Source organism: Myotis brandtii, unplaced genomic scaffold (genome assembly GCF_000412655.1).
Source record: "Myotis brandtii unplaced genomic scaffold, ASM41265v1 scaffold89, whole genome shotgun sequence".
In the NCBI taxonomy this organism is placed as follows: Eukaryota; Metazoa; Chordata; class Mammalia; order Chiroptera; family Vespertilionidae; genus Myotis; species Myotis brandtii.
In genome coordinates, this window is record NW_005371645.1 from 1,021,305 (window position 1) to 1,039,199 (window position 17,895).

The window sequence follows — 17,895 nt, forward strand, 5'->3', positions numbered from 1 at the left end:
CATTCAATCTGTCCCCATCTCCTGCGACCCTTCTGCAGTCAAGTTTGGTCCCTGCATGTCTAAAGGGAGGTGCATTCCAGGAGAAGCAGCGCGTAGCGCAGAGCTGGATGTGCGGAGGACAGAAAGCTCTCAAACCGGCATCTGCCCTGAGTGGAGAGGTCAGCGGCCGTGGTACTCAGGTGAGCCTCTCACGACTTCTTGCCTCAGTGGAGTCTTAGCAAACGGTTTTCGGACTTGGGTTCTGTTAGGATTTCTAGCTTGGACAGCGTGGCAAACACACAGAGCTCACAGGCCTCATCACAGCTACCAGGGTGAAATTCAGCAGAAAGCAGAGTTAAGGAGATGTTTTCTCTACAGTCAGCTTTTTGAGAAACAAATACCAAAGTAAAATAAAATAATAAAAGCATGCCAACTGGCAGATCAGGCCCTGCTCTGGGAAACTTGCACAAGTTCAAAGAAATTCCCAGCAAAAGTCATCAAACAGAAACCATTTAAAATTATATAGGGTTCTCTATAGCAGTATAAGTTTTGTATAATATGAAGTATCATTGTCTTTGGTAATAAAGTATAACCTATTATACTATTATATAAACACTCTCACTAATATATAACCTATAACCTATTATGCCACAGCTGTACTATAGGATGCTGCACGAGGAACATGCTGCATGTATATTCTACAATAGTATTCTTAGGAAATTCACCTGATTACAGCAATCACCTGGGGCTATTGTGTCAACATGTTATGACCGTGGGACCCCAAGTGAGGTACCCAGGCCAGCAGCACCAACATCTTCTGGGAACTGTTCAGAATGCAAATTAGCACATTCCACTCCAGATCTGTTGAATCAGAAATACGAGGGCATGGGGCTCAGCAATTCGTGTTTGAACAAGCCCTCCAGGTTATTCTGAAGTCGCTGAAGTTTGAGAAGCAATGGCTTTGATCTGGTTATTCAATGTACTCTAGAAGGGCCACCAGCATCAGCATCCCCTGGGAGCTCATTAGGAATGCCCGATCTCCGGTCCTGCCGACACCTGCTGAAACAGGGGGAGCACTTGAACAGCATCCTCAGGGGTTCCTGTGACACTGAAGCTGGAGAACCACTGTTCTCTGAGCAGGAAGTTGGCCTCACCTTGCTGGGCCTGAAGCCGGGCTCCACTTCTCCTCAGACTGTGACTCGGGCACGGTGTTGGGTGCCTCCTTTCTGCCACAAGGCGCTGATGAGAACGCCCCCGGCCCCCTCAGAGGATCGTTCGGAGAAATGAGGCTGTGCACAGGGTGCTCAGCACATGACGGGTGCTCAGTCAGCAGTGGCCACGGCTATACCCCACCAGCGTTTCAGAAGAGCCCACTTGTCAAACAGTGAGAAAATATCTACAAAGGAAAATACGGTTTTCAAGATAGCTGATTACATCATGTAAACCACAAGTACATGAGCCTGAGTGCTAGCCCGTGGGATGGGAAGTCCTCAGAGTAAATGCTGTGAGGAGCCTAACACACAACCACCGGGCTAGCGCTGCACAGCATCCTGGAGGCCAGCGCTGCGCTCCCAGCAGGTCCCGGACCCACGGCCTCGGAGCCTGGCCCGGTGGGAGGGAGGTGGGCAGTGATCAAGTACATAGGTTAATTTTGGTCCCAAACTTACTTTTTAAAATAAGAAAATGAATTGGGTGAAGTTCCAGGTTTTCCTGTTTGTGACCCTGACCAGGCTGTGGAAATCATTCTTTCTCATTTGAGTGCTCGCTGTCCTCTTACGCCCCCAGCTCTTACGGCACAAAAACAATTAAGAGAATGTAAAGAAAATCTAGTATTGCATGAATATATGTCCTTGCCAACTCCAACGGTTAGAATAACTGGTTTTTATATATTTTTAAAATCTGACCTGATATTTCAGGGGCATGCATATTCCTCATCAGCTGTGAATGGCTCTGCTCCATTGCCAGTAGCTTCTGCTGTCTGCATTGTTTGTAGGAAACGAGATTAGAATTCATATTTAACAGGAACATAAACTCCAGCGAGGACACCAGGCTCCCGGCCCTGCTGCCAGGCACCATCCTGCAGGTCCCCCCAGGATCGGGTCTAGGAACGAGCTGCTGCAGAAAAGCCAACCGAGGGAGCACAGGCATCGTCTCTCTGGTGACACATTAAAAAGAAACGTTCCTCGTGGCGTGGCGAAGGGACTTCTAAAAGCCATGTACGTCGATTTTGAAAGGCATTTATCAGGCAACAACTACTAAAGTGAGTCATATTTCCTTACTGAAATGCTGTCAGAAACATAATCATTGAGGAAATGGTTTTATTATGAGGCGAGGTGGGCTGGCCTGCTGAGCTTTCTCCGCTTATCTCCTTGTGTCTGTGAAGTCCCAGCAAAGGCTTCGCAAACGCCCTGCTCATCCCGCTGCCTCTTCTCGCGAATCCCCCTTCCCATCAGCAGTCTCTGCAGCCTCCTCCTCCCTGAGTGGGGCAGCGATGCAGCTTCACGCCTTACAATGCAGGGCTGAGGCCTGAAACGCCCCTCCTTGGTCGGAGGAATCTCCCTCTCCTCATACACACACACACACACACACACACACACACACACATTTAAGTTCTAAGAAACTCCTCACTGCTTTTGCCGATGGACTTTTTACACGATTTGTCTCCTCAAATGAGAACTTCAAAATTAATCTTCTTGTACTTAAAGCATTTTCTCATAAGGCTGCTGGTTTGCCGTTCTCCTTAATTTTAGAGGGAAAACTTTGATATCCGAGTCCATGCACATGTCTACGCATACTATCAACACTTTAACAACTTTTAGATAGTGGTTATTTAAAATATAAAAAACCCACCTCAGACCTCGACCTCCCTTCCCACAGTTTTTCTACAAAGATATCAATCAGTAATGACTTTCCCCTAGTACAGTGGTCGGCAAACTGCGGCTCGCACGCCATATGCGGCTCTTTGGCCCCTTGAGTGTGGCTCTTCCACAAAATATCTCATGCAGGTGCGCACGTACAATGCGATTGAAACTTCGTGACCCATGTGCAGAAGTCGGTATTTTGTGGAAGAGCCACACTCAAGGGGCCAAAGAGCCGCATGTGGCTCGCAAGCCACAGTTTGTCGACCACTGCCCTAGTAAAACACATTTACTTTTTTTTAATGCAAATTTTCAGGGTTGAATACTTTTAAGACTAAAAATGATATTTGTGTTCATTAAATATTTTTTATGAATAATTTCCTATGTCTTTACTAGTTTGTGACTCGTATGGGATTTTGCCTACCACAGCAACGGGGAGAGGGGCTCCCTCCCTGTCTGCATTGCTCCATTACAGTTTGGATATATTCAGATTACTGGCTGTTTGAACACAACTCAGACCCAACTGCCACTGCTGTGCGGGCGCCTCGCCACACAAAAGGCCCTGCCCGTGAGCAGCTGTGCCTAGAAAGAAAGCGGGCTGTTGCCTTCCCCCACCACTGCTTTTCTTTATTTTATCGGCAAGCTGTGGTTGGCTGTTTTCCACCACCGGAACCATCCCTGGCCGCATGGGAGTTTTATTTCTTGGGGTCACTTCTAGATGAGATTGTATGTATGTCCGGATCTCAAACACAAACGCCAGCAGCTCCCCTCCCCCCGAGTGTGGGGGCACGGAGGGCAATGCCAACGACAAGCTCAGTGCTGGTGCTGGGAGAAGGTCCTTATGAGGAATGCGATCATTTGAACGAGTTGCTGGTCTGAGCTAACAAAGATAACCTTTCACTCTGGTTTGCAGGATACTGTGTCCTATTATTTTCTCATCTTCAATACAATCTTGTGTTTGACCCCCATGATATCAGCATTAAAGCGACCCCCATACATATGGCCACCAGAATGTAGCAAAGGGAATGGTGAAGTGATTTAAATTCTTTACCACTGAAAGCTTTCAGCTCATTGATGTTCAAAAATAAGTTGAAGAATCTAGCACAGACTGCTCAGAAACTAACAAATCGATGTGCCATTCACCAAGGAAACACACAAGGCCAATTTTCAGCTACACTTCCCCACCCCCACCCCAGTCTTCAAATATCCTCAGGGGGTTCCACTTTAAGAGAGAATTGGTCCAGGATCTTCTCTTTATGGTCTTCAGGCTGCCATTCAATTAATGAAAAAAAGAGGACAACAAAAGTTAATAACTACCAGTATTCCTGCTCATTGAAGCAACATACAAAGGTGTCTGGGATGCAGACCCACTGGGAGGAATTGAACCTGGTGGGCGGAGCCATATAAACAGACTCTGTGCTTCACAACTACCCCCTTTCCACAAGGCAGCACCATGGCACCTGCTCCCAAACTGTTCCCATCCTGTTCAAAAACTGACCTGCATATATATTGGGCTTAATGACCAAATGTTTAAACATTCATTGCACAAGAACAGCTGAAAGCAGTTGATTGGTTTGAACTTTATTGTATGCACCTTGCTTCCCAGACCGCAGTAAAGGGGAAGGTCAGCTGGTAAACATTTGGGCATTTAAAGTAAGAGGCCCTCGGTTCCCCCAAAGCCCTGTCTGTGTGCTTAACCCACAGCATCGGGCCCTACTAAGCACTGGGTACTGAGTGGGCGCCCACCCTAACACAGTGGGGTCAGAGTAGATCTGGAGAAGCAGTTGTTTGCTAACTCTGTCAGACCTCTGCCCCAGATGGTTTTTCTGGTAGCACTGTCCTCATGGAGTAGGGAGCCATTTGAGCTGCAAGAAAGCCTGTAATTGTGTTTCTTCCTCCAGTACTGTTTATAGTGATTGTCACACCCAGAAATATCAACCCTCCCCCGGAAAGGCCAACGTGTAGGACAGTGTTCTAGGGAGATTCATCCCTGGATTGAACTGCAGACTGGGCCCTGCACGCACACAGGTAGTCCCCAGGCGCTGGAGACGGCACAGTGTCTGCAATAAAGTCACATTCTCAGATCATGCCAGTCATGGGGAATGTGGAATGTGTTATTGGGAAGATTATTTGTTAAACGATGTCTGCTTAGCATGAGAAAACAGTCCACTTAATTCCCATTTCAGCTCGCAGGGGCTTCCTAAGTAGACACAGTCTGCCCTCATGCTGGAAATGCCAACGCAATCGTTCCGCCCGGGCTTTGTTAGCAACAACTCCTCTCTCCAGGCTTCTTCTTTCTTGACGGCCTTGGTAGCCGTCTGCTCAGCCTGACTCTCCTCCTCCCTGATAGGAACACACCACAGGGAGAATAAGGCATTGGAGCGCCTGCCCACGGGAATGCTGAGCAAAGGCATGTGCTGGGGAGAAGGAATAGGACCAGGGAGGAGATGCTAGACTCTTGCTTCCCGCAGTTTCGAGCTGTGATCTCATGGCGTTTATCACCGTTTCCACCCCTGCCATCACTCTATTATAAACACCCGGTCCTCTTGCTTTATTTGGTGGCCCTGGGGCAGGTGAGTCTGTGTGTTTGAAACTCTCTCTCCTCTTCAGCTGAGGTCTCCCTTCCTCTTTAGGATGTTCCCTTCTCGGTGCGCAGCCCTTTGTCATTAGGATGGTAATCACTCTAAGAGCAGGGATGTGATTTCTCACGTTGCTGACAGTAGCGGTGCACACCCCGGGTTATTCTTAGACTCATTTGCGCTCTGACTCCTTCACCTCGCATTTAAATACAGCAGGTGCTTATCTCCCGCAGGAAACGTTCATCAGGCTCCTCCAGGGAGCACGGGGCTGGCCCTCGGGGCTCCAGGGGACTCGGGCAGGTTCTGAGATGTGGGCTGCAAGTTCCCCTTAAGACCCAGACGTGTACATCCTGTTTCATGCCTTCAGATGCTGTGAGGGGCAGGACCCACTCTGCGTGCCTGGACGCCCCTGGCTGTGCTTGTCAAGTGCCTGGACTCAGCTGGAACTGGTCCCTCTGTGCCATGGGGCACAGCCCCCCAAGGTCACCGAGGGGCGCTCTCTCGGCACAGCGCTTCGTGGATGCATCGATGGCGCCTGGATTAGTCCGGTGGGTTCTTCTGAAGCTCTTCCGCAGCCTGAGAACATGGCCTTCCTCTCCGCAGTGCCCTGTGGTCCAGGTGGGATTCAGCGGTGCCAGCAAGTTGAGCAGATTCCTCAAAAGGATTCTATGTAGTAGTCATCATCACACCTTATGTTTTAAAAATCACACCTTGAGTTTAAAATGTGCTTTCTACTCTCCTTATTTTTTAGAGATGTAGTCTGAAGCATTTAGAATAAAAATGGAATGAAGAATGCAATTTGTATAAAAGAATTGATCAAAAATAACATAATACAAAGATGCAAAATATAAGCAATTGTTAAATCTGAAAAAAGAAGGAAAACAGCACCTCCTTATAGTTCAACTTGTAGGAGCTCCTTAAAACCAGGTGAGGTTGGAACCGCAACTAGCGACCCTGCCTTGCAGGCCACACGGATGCGAGGAAGAACTGTGAGCTGCTCCAGGCCACGTGCCTGAGAGCTAATTCAGTCGGGACCAGAATTCGGGTTTTCTAATTCCAAAAATAGTGCCCTTTCTTATTTCTTAACTATAGCAGGTTGCTCCCTGACAATTACTGTCGGGTTCTCAACTGAGTGAGTTATGGACTAACCTTCTAAAATCTAGATTGACAAAATTTTACTTTCAAATAGATGTCTGGACTAATCAGATAAATTACCTGAGGTAAAACTCAGGATCTCTCCAAATTGTTCAACAACACTTAAAATATGTTTTTTTCCATCTACTGAATGTCTTCAATTTGTTAGGTTAACATAGTGCTAAGGGGTGAGCTTTCACAGTAAATTAGACTATTGGGGTAAGTTATCTTCTTAAGACCTCAACAGCTTATGACCATAATGTAGGTAATAGAAGCCTCTACCCCATAGGTTTGCTGTGGGTATTAAATGAGATATCCTATTTAAATTGTCAACACAGTGTCTGTTATGGACTAAAAGCTCAATAAATATTATTGATTAAATACACAGTTATTAATAGTGAGCCTACTAAATTTCCATTAAATCAAACCTCAGCCATTGCACCTTTAAAATTTGCAATGGCTGTGAGATTAAAAATCACTACTTAAAAAGGAAAGTACTACCAAGAACCCAGTACATATGAGAAATGGTTAACACAGGTGTGCCTTGTGCACTGTAGTCTGGGCACATCTACTAAGACACTAGACAGCAGAATTTTTTTAAAAAGGGGAGAAATAGAGTTGAGAGTTACACTCCAGTTATCTGGAATTAAGAGCAACAAAGATAAAACATCACAGCAATTAAAGATAATGTGTTTCAAGCTTATTGTTACTAAAAATCTATGGTTTCAAAAAAATAGTGGGCAATTTAAGAAGAAAAAAATTGAATGATCAGCAACCATGTAAAGATGCTCCCAGCCATGAGTACTCAGAATGTAAGTTAAAGTAACAATGAGCCACTACCTCACCTAACAGGTTGACAAAGAAAATTACTTAAAGTGATAATACCAATTGTTTGTAGGGATGCACACACACAAAAAACAATCCTGTATATTTTAAGTGAAAATATAATTCTAATAGCATCCATGAAAAATAAATTCTGTAAATGGTTCAAACCAACAAAGCCATTTGGGGACTTTATCTCATGGGTATTAAAGCACCAATATGCAGGTGTGTAAGTGCAAAGACATACATTGCAGTGCTGTTTGTAGCAGCAAAAAGCTGGAACCAATGACTAGCTAATATTTATGGCACATCCACACCACGTAATGTGACCACTGAAAAGAATAGATTAGTGCGCTTACAGTTGACTTGGGAGGGTTTCCAAGAGCATTCTGAGCCAAAAGAGTAAGATGCAGAGACAGGTGTACCATATGGTCACATTTTAGAAAAGCTAACAATATCCATAGATGTGCGTTTCAGATTTGTATAGATGAGCATTGAGGAAAGTAAAGAAAACTGTAATGGAGAATGTTAAAAAGACTATGGCATGCAAGAGGCAAGAAAAAAATTAAGTACACCATAAAGAAAATACACACACACATACACACACACACACACACACACACACCAGTAAATATGATATATCCCATTTATTTAAAACTGTGGCATGTGTATGCTGTGTATATGTTTTATATATGTATAAAGAAATTAGAGAGGGAAATTCTATTTGAATCTATTAACTTGTTGGAAGTTAATAGGGTACATAATAAAGCAAATTGCAATGTAATTTGTATGGCATGATGCTAAGTTATTTAAAAGTACTACCGTGTGTGTGTGTGTGTGTGTGTGTGTGTGTGTGTGTGTGTGTGTTATATTCAATCACAGGGCAACAAACTTGGGGCTACATCCAGCTGTTGCTGTTTTTGTAAAGAAGGTTTTTGGAACCAGCTATGCCTATTTGTGTTGTCTATAGTGGCTTCCTTGACAAAGGGCAGAGCTGAGAAGTTGTGGCAGAGGCCACATTACCAGCAAAGTCTAATATATTTGCTATCTGGACCCTTATAGAGAGGTGCGTTGGCCCAGGGTACAACAAGAAGAGAGGTGAGAATGCCCCACCTCTCACTGTTGGTGACAGCAGGGAGCAGTGCTGAGTGAGCAGTCATTAGCTTTCGTTACACTTCTTACCAGCGGCACATCCTATATAATAAAAGCCCAGCGACTGAACAGCAGAATGACCAGAATGACTGGTCGACCAGTCGCTATGACACACGCTGACCACCAGGAGACAGATGCTCAATGCAGAAACTGCCCCCTGGTGGTCAGTGCTCTCCCACAGTGGGAGTGCCACGCGGCTCATGGGGATGAGCAGTGCTCCCACAGCAGGAGCTGCCGCTCAGCTCAGAGGGCGGGTCCACAGCCACTCGGCTCATGGGGATGAGTGGTGCTCCCACAGCAGGCCGATCCCCACAGGCCACACCCCCACCAGTGTACGAATTCCGTGCACCAGGCCTCTAGTTATTTTCATAAGATGGAAACCAGTAAAGAGCACAATATTTAACAATTTGAGAAAAGACAAAGGAATAATAGCTTTAGAAAAGTTATTATTTTGGGGTGGGCTCATGCACTCATCAACAAAAATTTGAGTGATTCCTATGTGTTAAGTACAAGGGATGCTCACAGAAGCAGGACTGTGGGAACTCATAACCTAGTGCAGTGGTCGGCAAACCGCGGCTCGCGAGCCACATGCGGCTCTTTGGTCCCTTGAGTGTGGCTCTTCCACAAAATACCATGTGCGGATGTGCACCTACAGTGCGATTGAAACTTCATGGCCCATGCGCAGAAGTCAGTTTTCGGCCTGGGCGAGTCATTGTCATGATTTAATTTTATGGATGTTGTAAGGTAAATTGTAAGGAATTTAATTTTATCAATAAATAATATCGTTATTAAGTATGATATCAAGTTTTATTCAACGTACCTATAGTTTTACTAAGACTTAAAACTTTAAGTAAAGTTTATTAAGTTAATTTTAGGGAATGTTGTGGAGTGAAAGAAGATGTAGTGTCGAGGATTGAGAAAGGTATGTTGAGATGGTTTGGACATATAGAGAGGATGAACGAAAGGAGATAGACAAAACAAGTATACAAGACGAGCGTGGATGGGAGAGTTGGAAGGGGTCGACCTCAGCGAACGTACCTCAATCAGATTGAGGACATTTTTAGCAAAGGCCAGCTTAGGAGTCCCCTAATTAAGTTAGTAACAATGTACCTACCTATATAGTTTAAGTTTAAAAAATTTGGCTCTCAAAAGAAATTTCAATTGTTGTACTGTTGATATTTGGCTCTGTTGACTGATGAGTTTGCCGACCACTGACCTAGTGCAAGGAGCCAACATACAGCAGTGTGAAGTGCTACGTGAAAATACATAAAATGTGCGCAGACGCAACTGATTCACTGAGGGGTTTGGACACTGCCTCACAAGAAGGAAGTGGGATTGTGTCCCAAAAGACAGGTCAGGTCCAGAAGGGAATTCCTTGCCCCTACAGAACTGAACAGAATGTAGGATGGTTCAACAGGGTCATGAGAGAGTCATCGCTCACTCACAGAGCAGGGAGAATTGGGGCCCAAGAACAAGGCTGCAGAGAGTGTAGGAGGACGGGGAGCGGCGAGGTCCGCCAGCAAAGACGTGTGGTGTTTATTAGAAGCCGCCCCCCTTTGGAAGGTGACGTTGGTTGCTCTGGAATTTATGGCAATAACAAGGAGGCATCTCAGGGTTTGAAAAGAAGTGAATATCCTGAGATGTGTATTCAGAACGTTGTCGCTGGCACATAGGTGACAATTTATTGAGTACTAAAATGGGAACAAGAGCGGACAAGCTATCAGTAATTTTTCATGTTCACAGGCATTTCAATAAACCATAATAAATAAATGATAGCAGCCAGCATTTATTATTATGTACTAGACACTCTTCTAAGCACTCTAATGCTATTTACTCATTAATGCCTCATGTTGATTATACACACACATTTTACAGATGAGAAAACTGAGAAACAGAGAGGTTGAGTAACATGACCAGTCACAGCGTTAGTTAAGTGCAGAGCTAGGAGTCAAACCCTGACAGTTTGGCACCAGGCTGTACTCCCAACTACCATATTCTTCCATCTGAAGGGAGTTAAGCAATCAATCATTTCCTGGACAAACATTTATTTAGCTCCCGCCACATGCCAGGCAGTGCGTGAGGTGCTAGCGATGCAGAGCGTGCTCTGTAAGAGCTCGATCCTCGCCTCCTGATAGTCTGGCAGTGGCTGGCTGGACGGGGCGCTGGTGTGTCGGTTATGTGTGTGCCATGGCTGGGGGTGGGGAGGAGGAGGCAGCCCGAGATTCGCTGGCCTCGTAATGGCAATGGCTCGGTGTCCTTCATGAGGGCACAGCCGTGGAGGCAGCGGAGCCTGTCCTGTTGGGAACGGGTGCCCAAGGGGACGAGGGTCCATGTGAACTTCTGTCAGATTCTGTGGCTCCTCACAGTGCCCCCTGGACTCCTCGTCCAGCTGTCCTGCGGGTTCGTTCAGTCAGTCCCAGGACTCCCGGTCACTGCTGAGAAATGCAGACTCCAGGATTTATTATTGCTGTCGCCCGGCAAACACATGAAATTCACTTTAGTCCAAACCACCCAAGCATGACAACTCTAATAATGATGTTTTAATAGTGTCTACTGTGTTAAAGTTTTTTGAAATCTGATATCTGACATGAGCTAATATAAGCAATATCACAGGCCCCCGTTTTTTTAATAAAACAGTTTCTTAAATGAGGAACTCAGTTAGACTGCACTGATAAAACCTAATGATTTCTAACATGACGTTTTACTGCAATATTTATTATTTCATTGTTAACCAAGACTGTGCTGTGGTATTTCAAAATATAAGCAATAATATTCTTCAGTCCAAGTCCATTGAATTCACCTCAGAAAATTTAGGGAACTAATTATCTGAAACTACTCAGGCGGCGACTGTTTGCTTCCTGTATGATTACACTGTAATGTAAGGTTTTTCTGTAATGAAACAAAAATAATACACATTCTTTCCTCAGTATGCTAACGGGCTACTTTTAAAATTGCTGTTGGGTTACTTGCAAATTTTTGTGTAATGAGTATGCGGGCTCAGCTGAGGAAGGTTGACGTTGTCTGGAGTAACAGATGTGTGCTTACATAGCTTCAAATGAAACCGAGACCCGAAGAGGCTCAATAAACAAATGACAATGTTTGGAAAAGAAAGGAGCTTGTTTCCTTTGTTAGGGTGCATGGAATTTCACCAACCTGTGTTTATAATTACTGTCTGCTTTAGTTAGCGCAAAAGAATCTACTTGCTACTCACTTATAAATAAACAAAATAGGTCTATTTTTCTATTCTGCAGCCGGCCTGTTGGAGTTTATTTTTCTTTTTCTTTTTCTTTTTTATTGACTACAGACCACTTACTTGATGTCTAAATTAGGTTGCTCTATTTTAAACATTATTCTGGCTTGAGGGTTGTTTTCCCCTTAATTCTTGGCCTGACTTGTAAAGATGGCACCTTCTCTCAGATTTCAACTCATCCCCTCCGCAGGGCAAAAAGTATCAATTACTCCACGTAAGTCAGTTGTCCACGTGTGGCTGTTTGGTTGGATACCAAAGGTAGGTTTTTGTTTTGTTTTGTTGCCAAGCAAGTTGCTACTGCCCAGTTGATTGTAAAACAACATCAAATGATGGCTGTCGGTGTGGGGCCATGAGCAAACATGGTGTAGGATATAGAGCCATTTGTTTGGACTTCCTGAACAGACACATGTTTTTCTATGAGAAATTAAATCCCGCCTTTGCTATACAAAAGCATGCTGTAGAATTCTGTGAAGACTTGGAAAAATCCATCAACTGCTTTTTGAACTCTTCCTGGGAGATCTTGCCATCAGTACCTGTACTGTGCTCAGCCTGTTGTTAGTTGATTGGGGTGGGCGCGTTGGCTTTGCACACTGCGCTTTTATTTTTTCTTCAACTTAAGAATTAATTGTGCCAATATAAGCGTAGGTCATAGGAAAAAAAGATATTGCATTTTGATTTTCATCTATAAAAAATAAAATTAATCTAGTTAACCAAATGCTTTCTCACAATTATTTTATTCTTGAAATTAATATTGGGCTGATACTTATTATTGAAATTATTCTTCAGTGTTAAGACAGATTTTTACTAGGTTATGGGTTTACCTTTTATGAAGATTGCATTAATCCATCACGAAAATTTTAAAACTCAATAAATTCATTTTACCATAAAAGATGTATAAAGCCATAAGCATTTTCCAGATGTGGATGTGGATATAAGTAAAGAAAACTCGTCTGTTCTGAGAGAGGAAAAACTGTTGACATTTCTTTGAAGTGTAATCTCTTTTGTTTATTTGGTTTTTAATAGCTTCCAGCAGTTAGCCACATATTTTTTAAGTGATGTTGCTCACATACTTTTTTTTTTTTAAGTTGTGAGTGGCATTAACTTACTGCCATAAATTTTGAAGCCTAACCTATAAAGGGAGAACTTCATTGAGATGGGTAATTGTATAATTGCCAAAAATTCAAGGCACCATTTTCCTTAGCAGCAGTTCTAAAATAGGATCTGCGGGCAGCAGGGGGCAGGGAGTCAACTTGCTGTTGTTTTCATCTGTCACATTTATGTACAAAGGGCAATCTTTAGCTGTTGCATATTCCAACAGCAACATTCTCTTCTTTCTCTGTGCCAGTCATTTGACCATTCAATTTGAACCCAAGAAAAGAATGAAGCATTTTTCAGACTGCCACGGCACATCACTATATCCCTGGCCTAACGTGCTTATATGCGCACAGGCATCCACAAATGTGCTGCAATGAGGTGAAACTTCACAGTGATTTAAAAAATTCATTAAAATGGACCAAGTGGCTGAAAAGTCTGTGACACTGAAAAATGAAAACTATTTGGAAAGTAAGTGAAAACTTTAAAAAAATATATACGTATAAGCTCTGACATTTCATAATGATTTATATAACAGGCTGCATAAAAATTAATTTGCAATCAGGTGTAATGCTAGCTGTAACCAACTGCACAAAGCATTCAAGGTTGAGGAAGTTTTTTATATATAAATTAAGTTTGAGAACCATTTCTCATTCTGTCCAATCAATGTTTTTACCTGTTACTTCTACTGACGTGGCTCTCCAGAGCGTGGGCCAGTGGCTGCTGCGGCTGGGGGGTGCTGCTGGGACGTGGGGTGCAGCCGTGGATGTGGGTGCTGGGAGCCATGGGCCCTGCCCCACTTGCACGTGTCCCCATGTCCATCTGTGCACAGGATAGAGTAAGTGCTGCTCTTCTCTTTGGTTGGAATGTTTTCTTACATACCCAACCTGAGAAATAGTCCTGAGATTTTAATAAAATGCCACTAAAGTGATATAATTGTTATTGGTACAAATAAATAGAAATGTGTCCTATAATTTTGAATAAAATGCTAAAGCAAAATCAACTTGGGCCATGTTCTTAACGCAGTGCTAAGTAATACGCTGAAAACACTAGTAATAAAGTTATTTTGAGGATGTTCCTTGACCACAGCCCCAGCTACGTATGAAGATGTGCTCTGTTTTCCATGTGTTTCCCATCAAGGAAGTCTGTGGTTACCTTCCTCATTCTGCTGGCCTGGAAAAACAGAGCTAATATGGTGGGATCTGGGGAAAGCTTTGATGCAGGGACTTTGCAAATAAACCTCCAGATGCCATATGGTTTACATTCATCTCTCAATTTATTTCCTATAAATGTCTATTGAATATTCCATTGAACCAACACATGTGAAACCAGAGCTGGAAAAGAGAGCCATGTATAGAATACTTTGTGGCAGCAAGCGATTATCATATTTCTTCCCCGATATTGCTACCAGCCTTAAATGCATGGTAAATTAGTCAGATGCCAAAGTTCTCAGACTTAGAGAGAAAATAAAGAAAAAATACTTCAAGACTTATCAAAACAAACACTCCGTTTTTATGTTGGGTAAAGCATTGCGTGCTCTGCGGCAGGAGTTATTTGCAGCAGCTCTGAATCGTGTGTTTAAGTTGCTGCCACTTAAGGAATAAGGTTGTCTGTGCGTCCGCTGCAGAAAGCAATGCTATTAATACACCGTAAAGAAAAAACAAAGGCTACAGGAGTTTCACAGAAGCTACTTAGGAATTAACACTTTGTGTATCATCCTCTTTGGTTCCATTCTGTTCTGGAATCAGGTACCACCTCCCAGATCTATACCAAAGAGACAACTCTTCTAAGAATTACTAAGTTTGCTCATTGCCTGTTTTCCAAAATGAGGCCATTTTCTTCCCTTTTAAGGCCACTGCTTCCGCAGACTGACCTCTGGGCTGCTAGAGGAGACTAGCTGCGTCTGCTGCTGGTTTTCTCTCCCATTGAGGAATCTTTTGTTTATTGAGCACCTGGCAACGACCTGTCACATAACCAGTCATGGCACTTACAATGTCTACTGTTACTTGGCATGTAAACAGTGATGCCAACACAGAAAATATACGGACTAAACACAGGTAGGGAGAGGGAAGGGGAATTTCCTCAGATGCAGTATTTCGTTGCTTTTCAGAATTCAAACTCCCAAGTCTTTCACTTAATGCTTTTGTATTACGGGCTTAGTAACTTAATAAAGCAAACCAGAAAAGCACAACAAATTAAAGTGTTACTACGTTAAATCTAGTCATAAGACCTGTCGGTCCTTAAGAAAGGAAAAGAGTACTTCCTCGGAGACCATAGCTTGCCTGCTGGGATGCACAGCCTGCAGCACTGACTCGACACACAGCCAGGTTTATTTCCTTAACAAAAATGTGGCATTTAACTGAAAATCATATTCTTTAGCCAGCATTGTAGGCCAAAATCTATAATAATAAAAGCGCACTGTGCTAGTTAGACTGGACAGCCAGATGACCTTCCAGACGAAGCCGCGGCTGCGAGGGCCGAGCCCCTTGCACAAATTTTGTGCATTGGTCCTCTAGTTACATTACAAATACATATTGTCCCTTGCATCAAATAGCAAATAAAATAGTAATAAAAAATAAAGAAAGAAGGGGGAGAAGTCACTAGAAGCTTTGCTTGGTGCATCATTCTTTTGTGAGGTCAGAGCTGGGGTTGAGAAATTTCATGTTTAAAAGGTTGGGCCTGAACATGCATGTCATTCAGGTCTTTTATTAAATGAATGGATGGTGGGGGAGAAATCCTGTGTACTTTATTCTTATCATAGAAGATGAATGAGATATTTGCATATGCTTTTCTATTTATTCCTATTATTATAAAATAGACATTTTCAGAGTTTCCTTCAAAAATGAGGGGCTTTACATGACTAAATGAGGAAGGATGGGGTGAAGAGAGATATTCTGATTTCTACATGGGAATTCATTTAATTCTAAATAAAGTGCATTTCCAAGCAAAATATGGAATGCTTTGAAAACCAAAGAATTTAATTAATTACCAAGAAGAAAATGATAATACATTCATCCACATCTATGTAACACACAATTAACATATTTACTATTTCCTAAATTTGTAGATAAAATTATCCTTTCAAAATGCTGTCAGGTTAAAATTCTTTGGTGACCCACTTCATTGAGTCTTTTTCTTCTTTTCTACATTAGTATTTACTTTGTTTATTAATTTATTTATTAATTAAGTAAAATGCTTCCAAAATAGAGCGAGCTCTTTTTAGATAGGTTCATTTGCAGCATGGGAAAGAGAAACAACTTGAAAAAATAAAATTTCCCTGGAGTCTTATCTCATTTTTGAATCAAAATTCTAAAGACAAATTCTGATTATGCCCCTTAAAATAAACCTGCCGCATGGAAATCCACGCCCGACCCCAGCCACCAGGCGTGAGTCACGTCAGGAAACCGCGTCTTGTCACGCGGGGCATCTGATGCCCGCGGCCCCACATAACAACCGTGTTAGTGCATAAGATGTCCCTTCCTCTGGGTTCATGCTAATCATTGACTTGATTTGCCAATTAAGGAGAAAGTTAATTAAAAATGTTTGACTCTTCTGTCCCCTATGCTTTTGAGTGTACCTTTTAAATAGGGTTAGAAGCCGAAACCGGTTTGGCTCAGTGGATAGAGCGTCGGCCTGCGGACTGAAGGGTCCCGGGTTCGATTCCGGTCAAGGGCACGTACCTGGGTTGCGGGCACATCCCCAGTAGGAGATGTGCAAGAGGCAGCTGATCGATGTTTCTCTCTCATCGATGTTTCTAACTCTCTATCTCTCTCCCTTCCTCTCTGTAAAAAATCAATAAAATATATTTAAATAAATAAATAAATAAATAAATAAATAAATAGGGTTAGAAATTTCAAAACCGAAAAAGTGCCACTTGCTGGCTTTGCTGGTGGCTGCCTGACAGAGGGTTTCCGTTTCTGCCCTGTACCCTCACCACTGACCACAGAGCCAGCCCAGGCCTGCGGGGAGCTCGGCGCTCAGCTGCCCGCTGCTCCGTGGGCCTCCAGGGCCTCCCCCGACACCGCCCACCTGCACTGTAGCTAACGGACCTGAGGACCCTTGGCCAGTCTAGACGCAGACTCTGGGCAGGACCATCACCCTAACACTGACCTTCAGAGCTGCTTTCCAACAACAAAGGCACACAGCTCAAGTTACGATGTTCTAGGTCGGATGTATCTACCTAGGAAAGGTTGGGGAAAATTGGTAAACTGATAGTTGCTCCTGGTTACCAACCGTGATGACTCATTTTAAGGGGATTCTGACACATTAAATGGTTTTGACTTCTATTAAATGAGAGGCATTGAAATTTTCCCTAAGACAGGAAAATTCTCTTAAATATTGTGTTTTCTAATAATGGGTGTAGATATGCCCAGATAGTTCAAAGGAAAATTACGAGCAAAAAAGTTATTGGATTTAGAGCTCTGAGTAAAGTATTCCCTCTAGACCAGCCGTGGGCAAACTATGGCCCGCGGGCCGGATCCGGCCCATTTGAAATGAATAAAACTTAAAAAAAAAAAAAGACCGTACCCTTTTATACTTTGAATTTATATTAGTTCACACAAACACTCCATCCATGCTTTTGTTCAGGCCCCCGGTCCAGTTTAAGAACCCATTGTGTATGTGTGTGGTGTGTGCTGTGTGCTGTGTGCTGTGTGTGTGGTGTGTGTGCTATGTGTGTGGTGTGTGTGTGTGGTATGTGGTGTGTGTGGTGTGTGGTGTGCGGTGTGTGCTATGTGTGTTGTGCTGTGTGTGTGCTGTGTGCTGTGTGTGTTGGTGTGTGTGCGGTGTGTGTTGGTGTGTGTGTAGTGTGTGTGGTGTGTGTGTGTGTGGTGTGTGTGGTGTGTGTGCTGTGTGGTATGTGTGTGGTGTGTGTGGTGTGTGTGTGGGTGTGTGTGTTGTGGTGTGTGTGTGTGTGTGTAGTGGTGGTGTGTGTGTGTGTGGTGTGTGTGGTGTGTGTGTGCGTGTGTGTGTTGTGGTGTGTGTGTGTGTGTGTGTAGTGTGTTGTGTGTGTGGTGTGCGTGCGTGCGTG